This window comes from Condylura cristata, unplaced genomic scaffold (genome assembly GCF_000260355.1).
Source record: "Condylura cristata isolate star-nosed mole 26May11 unplaced genomic scaffold, ConCri1.0 scaffold00005, whole genome shotgun sequence".
Taxonomy (NCBI): domain Eukaryota; kingdom Metazoa; phylum Chordata; class Mammalia; order Eulipotyphla; family Talpidae; genus Condylura; species Condylura cristata.
Window position 1 is genome coordinate 63,343,586 of NW_004567106.1, and position 8,315 is coordinate 63,351,900.

The 8,315-nt window shown below is 42.6% G+C and overlaps 1 protein-coding gene across 1 annotated transcript in view; it reads left to right on the top strand.

Annotated features, from left to right (window-relative positions):
• The window catches only part of LOC101624389 (aldo-keto reductase family 1 member B10), a 48,116-nt gene that overhangs the window by 23,687 nt on the left and 16,114 nt on the right, over positions 1 to 8,315 (top strand). The window lies entirely within an intron of this gene.

Consider the following 8,315-nt stretch of genomic DNA (forward strand, 5'->3'; position numbering starts at 1 on the left):
GGGGGGGGACCCAGGCAGGGTGCAGGTGTGAAGTCAGCAGCACAACAGCCATGGCCCCTGATACTCCTAGGGCCCACAAGGCTGTTCTCACTTTAATTTCTTTTCACTCGGGAGAAAACCATGAATGTCATAAAATATAAGCTTAGAGATTTTTTTTAATGGATGCAGGGCCCTCTAAGGAAAAAGAGTCTGAGGCCCATGGGCATTTATAAACTAGTCCATGCTATGTGGGGGATACAGAGCACCCAGTGAATGTGGTTGTGGTTCAGTCAGAAAGAACCTGAGTTCACAGACAGAGCTGGTACGTTAAAAAGAGGAGGCTTGGGGCAAATCGTGCCAGGGTGAAATGTGGGCAACCAGATTGCTGGAAAAGCACTTCAGGTAAATTAGATGCTACATGAGCATGAGCAGGACTGCAGAAGTTAGATAATTTTCTGAGGTGGGTAAGGATTTGGGCCTGAGCATTGAGCACCAGTTACACAGGCAACAGCTAGACAGGAATGGGGTGCTCATCCAGGACAAGGTCAGAGAGAAAAGAGGCCTGTCCTCCAGGAGTGGGGGCCTCATACTCTGCTCTGGCTGGGTGGAGTCTGAACAGGCCTGAAAAGCACTTCTGGTGCTCCTTGATGCTTCAAACAGCAACAGAAAATAGTCCTTGGCAGAAAGCCTATGTGTTCTTCTTCCGTCAATGATAACAACATGTGACCTTGACTTAGCACCCATCCATGCTGTTCCATAACCTGAGTAAATGAAACACTTTTTATCAGCCCCAAAGAAAAAGAGTGCTTTCATGAGTTAGAAAATTTTGTAAAAATCATCAACTAGGGCCTTCCCTAGTGGTACAAGTGATTAAAGAGCAGCACTGCGAAGCTGGTCACAACTGCTTCAGCATGAGTTCAATCCCCATCCCGGGAGGTGACCTACATGGTGCAGCTGACCTCTCCTGACCCACCTACTGCTCCCCTCAGCAGTGTACTTCGCCAGACAGCCTGTTTTACTCCCCTCTCTGTCTCTGGTGAATCCTCTCACTCCCCCTGCACCTCTGGCCAGTTCTGTATGCATAAAAAAATAAATCTTTAAGAAAATCATTAACTAAACTATTTCCATTCCTCTAATAAACTTAGGGATCCCGAATAAAATTAGGGATAACTGAGAGAAGTTTCTTTTACAAGCCCTCTCTGAAGGCAACCTTCTTTAGTTGTTTTGAAAGATCTTAGTTGGAGAAATATTGTTTGTCCTAGGTTGGATTATTGGTTTGTTTGTTTATTTATTTATTTTGTGATGTAGATAATATGGTGGTGCCCCAGTTGTAAGAATCACCTTGGGATAGAGTCCCAAGGAATGAGCTCTCTCATCATTCAGGTTAAGTAGATGCAGAAATTTGCATTTTAAGTAAGTAGTTAAGCTTTATATTTGCATAGAAGAATTGGGGTGTAGACCAGAGGGATGGGGGCATGAGAGGATTCACCAGAAAACAAGTGGGGAGTAGAACAGACAGATCTATTGAAATACACTGCTAAGGGGAGCAGGTCTACTGTACCATATGGGTTAGAAACCTGGCGAGGTATCAAACTTGAGCTGTCAGAGTGGGCATCCACACTGGTAGCATTGAAATTTAACCCCTATGCCACCAAGGAGGTATCTTTGATGTACATTTGGAGTGCTTTGATCTATCAGCTGTGGTGAATAGGGCTACTATAAACACAGATGTATGATGACATGTTTGTAAAATGTATTTGTACAACACATTTCCTGATACTGCCAACTCTTCCAGGTGGTGAAATGCCAGCCAGTAGGACATTTCTGCAAGAACTCTGCAGGATATTTCTTCTGTGTCTTATGTTATAACAGGGTAGTATACAGGTTTCCCTCAAGGGAAGAATAGCACAGAGGCTTCTATGAATCATTAGGATAAACTCATCGAGAGAAAAGAGGTCAATAGATAATGTTACAAGAGGGTTCCCAACAATCGATGACATACCTGACTGGGGAGTGAGCTCCTGTAGAAATGGGTAGAGATTGTTTATCTTCATCACTAAAGAGTTTTTCCTCTTGCAATAAGTCCAGGCAGTTCCAAGAACTGTTGCAGAAAATTGAAAATATTTTGTAGAAAAGTTAGGTAATTCTAGAACCTCCATTGCTGCCCCCTTCTTTTCCTGTTCCCCCAAAAAACAACTATAACAAAGAACTCTTTAATAAAATGGTGGAAGTTAGACACCAGGCAAAAGTGAAAGATTTTTCTATTTACTAATAAAGACCAGTGGGAATTACAGCAAGACAGGATCTTACTTCACAGTCACAACAAGAGACATGAAATTTCTGGGGCTCATCTGCACAGATACTTGTAGGAATTCTGGGGGAGGCCACACAGTGTCACTTAAGAATACACAAGAGACTTGAGTAAATAAAGAGGTCTATTATACTTCTTGTTGCGCAGACATTATATTGTTTAGAAAAGAAAAAAAACCAGAACTACTGAAGTTATGATACAAAACCACTTAAGATCCCAGTAACTTTTTTGAAACTTTACAAAAGTGATTTAAGAATAAGAATAAATATGAGAGGCTCTAATAAAAAAGATTTAAAAGAAATGCAGTTAAACTTTTCAGTCGAGTATGCCAGAAATCTATGCTATAATTCAGACAGCTACAAGGAGATAAAAGGATGAATATACAGAGAGTTTATTCCAATATATGTATGAACTGCAGGCATACAGGACAGTTTTTACCTACTAAAAAGAATTTTTTTAATGATAATGTAACTGGGTGGTCCCTAGGAGAAGGGAAGTTCCAGGTTCCCTGCCCCACCCAGAAGGAGGGTGGAACTGAGCAGAGAAAAAGGAGAGAGAAGAAGAGAGGGAAGGCAGATGGAGAAGGAGACCTAAGGAAGCCACATGGAGCAGCAAACATGTGATGAAGAAACCAGGCTTGTTTCCTGACCCTGGACTGGTTAAGGCAGATGTGGGTGAGAGACCTGTAGGGAGGTGACTATGGCAGTGTTTATATTGATTTTGATTTTGCTCTTTTGCTCCCAGATTTGTCTGGTCATTTCTGACCCTTTTCCATGGGTCCCAGCCAGAAGGTGCTTTAGTCTTGTGGCAGCTCTCAGGCCTTGCTTTGGGCCAATCCCTTTTGGGTTGACTTTTGCCCACGAGGGGATGGGTAACTTCAGGTGTTTGATTTAGAAGTTACATTCTTTGTGTTCCATATTGTATATTCACTGTATTAAAGTCACTTTTCATTAAAGCTTTATATGTTTTGTCTTGTTGCGGCGGATGGCAGAACCCACTTAGAGCAGGCAGGTTTTGGGGCTTCAGGGGTGCCTTTCTCTGAATTGAGGTGCCCTATAACACCTTCAGCTTCAATCCCAGATGACCCAGACCTGACCACATCTTTAGTGGGACTTCGTGAGAGAACTTGAGTCCAAATCACAGTGTCATCCCATGATAGACCAAAAGGGGTGACTCATCCTTACTCGGAATGAAGATGAGAGTCTTAGACCATGTTTATTGAGAAACCTAGAATTGGGTGACACCCTGAACTACATTCTGGATTGGAAAGGGGAACGGTGATTGCTTCTTTGACTAGGAAAAGGGCAGAAGCTTAGTACATTTTCTCTTCTTCCATAGGGGAGGGGTGGAAGACTTGAAAGTGAACAGAGCTTCCCCTTGTCTTCTTGACCTTCACCAGTCTCCACCCTCATCAGCTTTTTGCATGGAGTGATGATAAACCTCCTGAGGCTTGTGGGGCCTCGATTGACCCCTCGTTCTCAAATCAAGGTGATAAGATATCTGCTCTGTGCCTACTGAGAAAAGGCCACTTCACTCTTCTTTTGGGGTCACTCTTTTTTTGGGGGGACTGACCCCACAAATCCTGTAGCCTACTGTATAATTCCCTGAATGTGCTGTGTAGCTACCACTTCCTATGTTTACCTCTCAGCTCTGACACATTCCTCGCAGTGGCTTCTTTCAGGGCTGGGTAATTAGGCAGCTCTCCCAGGACTGGGGTGGGGCACCCTCAGACCCACTCACCTTGGAACTGTAGTGATGGTATCTCTATAGGTTGAGCATCCAGAAACTTTCATTCCAGACTCACACCTTCTTCCCATAGGCTTCCTGGCACGTGGGGTGCAATTCTCGCTTTGGGAGTTAGCAAGTAAACTGAACATTTCAAAAATATGGGCCAGAAAGATAACAATGATCCATGTGGGAATGTGCTGCGTGGTGTAACACCACACTGATAAACAGGAGTCCTGGGGCAAGTTACATAATGCAGGAGGTTGCTGAAGGGCAGGACCCTGGATTTTTTATTGGTAGAATAATCATACAGCATTAATTGGAGGGGAACTAGAAAAGGAGAAGGGAAGTAGAAAAAGGAAAAGGGGGTGAAACTATCATCTATTGTATTAGGGATTATGAGTCTGCTTTTCAGGCACATCTCATCTGCTTGATGACTCAGTATTGGAACTGAGATCTAGCCCTAGTTCTCCAGTCAGGGTTTCAAACTTATGGATCAACAAGGCGTCCACCGATCAGCTTCTGGGGTCCCTTGTCATACGTCGGTCCTCATCCCTCCAGGCTTTCCCAGCCATGTTGGGGGGAGGCATACCCTTCCCAGGGTGATCAAGCTTTCTGTTCTTGATTGATCTGAAAGGCACCTTGTAAGGTTTGGCTCCTATGACTGATTGAACTGGTTTCTGAAGGGCAGTTCTGACATTGTATAGGAATGCAGGTGACAAAATGATGGCCGAACATACTTTTCCCGAAAAAGGGAAAGTATGTTCCCTTTTTATTTTCTTGCCTAATCTTTTGTGTGTTTTCTACAGATTTTCCTTTTTATATAGGAAATGTGTGTGTGTGTGTGTGTGCACATGTGTATATCTCTTAGAATATTAAAAGATGTAAAGTCTATATACTTTCCAAATAATTACTGAAGCATCACTAAGAGTGGGGTATTTTACTCTATAAATGGCAGTCAGGAAAAAATTCAATGTGAAACCACATCTCACTTGGGAAAGGAATTTCCTTTGATATTGTAATTGCTCTCCTGTGGAACTAATTTAAAAATACTCAAATGGTGTCTGATGCTTTACTATTAGTGATCTTCCTTGAAATATTTTATTTATAATAGAAACAAAGCAGTGGACAATTTGCATGGCTAAGAACAGAGATTATAGAATAAATGGAAGTATGTCCATAAAAGAGAATCTTTGGCAAGCATTGAAAGTGATAGTGAATGTAAAACCATGTTTAAAAGAATTTTTGTATCAATGCATAGAAAAATAAGTTTAAAACTGTATATACCTTGTATAGAATCACATATATACAAAGACAAAGACTGGAGGAAAATACCACTGTCCTTCGTGGTATTTTGAGTGGTCAGAATAGGTGATTTCCACTTCCCTATTTAAATCTTCTATATTTTTTAACTTTTCTCTAGCGAATATCATTTTTTAAAAAAGATGTATTTTATTAATTTATGCATACAAGGCCAGAGGTGAGGGGGTGTGTGTGAGAAGATTCACCAGAGACAGAGTGGGGAGCAGAACAGGTGGATCTACTGAAATATACTGCTGAGGGGAGCAGTAGGGAGACAGGAGAAGTCTGCCGTGCCATGTGGGTCACTCCCTGGCTGGGATTGAACTTGCACCTCAGTAGTTGGCCATAGCTTGACAACACTGAGGCTTGTCCCTGCATCACCAGGGAGGTCCATGAGTAAGTATCTTTTCATTGTCACCATGTTTTGTTTTTTTTTTTAAAGAAGTCACCAGCATTTTAAAAGTTCATTCTAAGCCTAAAATAGGTTATTAACACATAAGTAAAAATGTTGATTATAGACATTTCATTCTAAATACAACATATAATTAAACACAATCCTAAATAATATCTGGACAATATTAGCACCTGAAGACCTTGCCAGCAGATGCATAGGTATTTGCATGCTTTTGCAGGGAAGAGTTTAAAAACGTAGAGCAACTTATAGGATGCAATTAAGACACTCATGCCTTTGTTTTCCAACTAGCAAAAGCAAATGAAATGCTACAACATTGCTGGTCACTCTCACAAAGTAATCTGTGCATTTCATAGCTGGAACTTTGCACAAGTTCATTCACATAATCAGACCTCTCAAAGGCTGGGAGGACTTCCTGTTCATGCAGGCACGCCCCAGCTTCCAGCTCCTCCCTCTGAATCCAGGCCCAGGCTATTAAGTAGGATACATCACTTGCCCACACAGAACCCTTCTGCCCCTACCATGGCCACCTTCGTGGAGCTCAGCACCAAAGCCAAGATGCCCATAGTGGGCCTGGGCACCTGGCAGGTAAATCTACTATTTGGACACCTGTTCTTCTCTAGGGACTTTGGGGCAATTTCCTCTTCTGCATCACTAGGAGAGGTTGGATGGGTGAGGGCTGAGTCCTGGAGCAAGGTTTCTTTCCTTTCTCAGGTCTGGTCCATGCTGCACGCTTCCAAGAATAGCTTCTTGCATTCTTGGTGAGCACTTTCCTGGCCAGATGCAGGTTGCAAGTATTTGCTTGCAAACGCCTGTTTTTAGGGAAGCACCTCTCCCAGGAGCCTTTCCGCCTTCACTCCCTTGCTCTAGGACACTTGCTGGGGTCTTAGGTTTGGGGATTCCTGGGAAATAGGTTGGGGGGGGGTTGCATTTCAGCTGTTCCAGCCAGTGCAGCCTTCTGCCTGGGAGGGAGCATGTGAGGACCCAGGAAATCTCCATTCAAGGGCGCCTGCTTGGGGCCAGCACTGGAACCAGACAGATCCCAGTGGATGCCCGTGTGCTGTAATCTAAGAACACTGTTTTCAGGGGATGTTCCCAGCCTGCCGGTAGCCAGATGTGCTAACAGCATGTGCTAAAGCCAGTAAGATGCTTCCCAGGCTCAGGGAAGCCTGCAGACTCTATTAAGATGCCTATGACTGTCTTCAGGTGAATTAAAATATTTTAGTGTCATTTTCGATCTTCCGTCTGTCTATTTCCATAATGACAGTACCTTCCTAACTAGTTACCAGTGTTAACTGGAGATAAAATCTCAGAGTCTGTTAGGTAATCACAGTGAGGATAAAATTTGAACCCTAGACTCAGTCCTATAGAATTTATTTGCAAGAATTGTTGCAATAAACACAAGCTAGAATGAATAGGTAGGAACTGTGAGTCTCTGATCTCAAAAATGGAATTATTCTTGACTAAGTGGCTTCTGCTTCTAAGTTATCCTGTTCTAAAGATATGCCAAAGCTAGGGAAGACAATGTGATCTCTGTTTCTAAAGAATGTGCTGGAGAGACAGGCTGGGTACCAAGGTTAAATCTTGGTGTGACTTCAGGATCTTTGGTGAAGGTGCATGCTGGCTTTATCTGAAATCTTCAGATTTTGCATAGTTGTGGCTTCTGGCTTCCAGTCTATGTGGATGAATTTTCCCTCCTGTCTACCTGGATAGGACATGTCATTTTCCCAGGAAGGTTTACACTGTGTTCATTCCAGAAGCTGTCTTTGAATTTGCCCAGATATAAAATGAATCATTCGGTACACTTCTAGGTTCTTTTTGAGCTGGAGGAGTAATCAAAACAGTATCAGATGGATGAACAAAGGGAAAACATACATGTGAATTTAATGACATACATGTGGAAAATTCACCTGGTTGTAAATTCTAAAGAAAAATGAAGTGGACCAGGAATATTTATCTTGCATTTTAGGACCTGGGGTATCAAGGACAGAGAGAGGGTGACTTTATGTAATGGGTAAGAAGGGAGTGACCTCATCCTTACTCCGAGTAAAGATGGGATTCTTAGATAGAGCATATTTATTGGCAAACCTAGAACATGCTCTTAGATAGAGCATGTTTATTGACAAACCACATTTTTCTAGGTCATAAAGGGAGATTAGGAAAAGGGCAGAAGCTTAGGACACATTGATCTCCTCTTTGATTAGGAAAGGTCAGGGCCTTGGGCAAGAGAGAAGCTTCTCCTAGCCTGCAGGGCGCTCCCTGCTCTCAACCCAAAGCAATCCACATTCTTAGGTAAAGGCAATGGACCATCAGAGTCTCGTGGGACCTTAATGAAGTCTTAGTTCTCATATCAAGGTGAATAGAGGGTACTCTGGGCCTGTTGAGAAACACCTATCTGACTTTTGGGAGGGGGGACCTAACTCTATAAGATTTCTCCTGAAGAATCACTATTAAGTGCTTTAATTTTTACTATTTGACTTGTCTAGGTTAGACAGAATGTAGAATTTCTCACGTTTTCCTTCTCTGTTCTTGCCTTCAAAGGGCAAAACAAACTATTCTTCAAGGTTTTCTAGTTCTCCTCTTTCT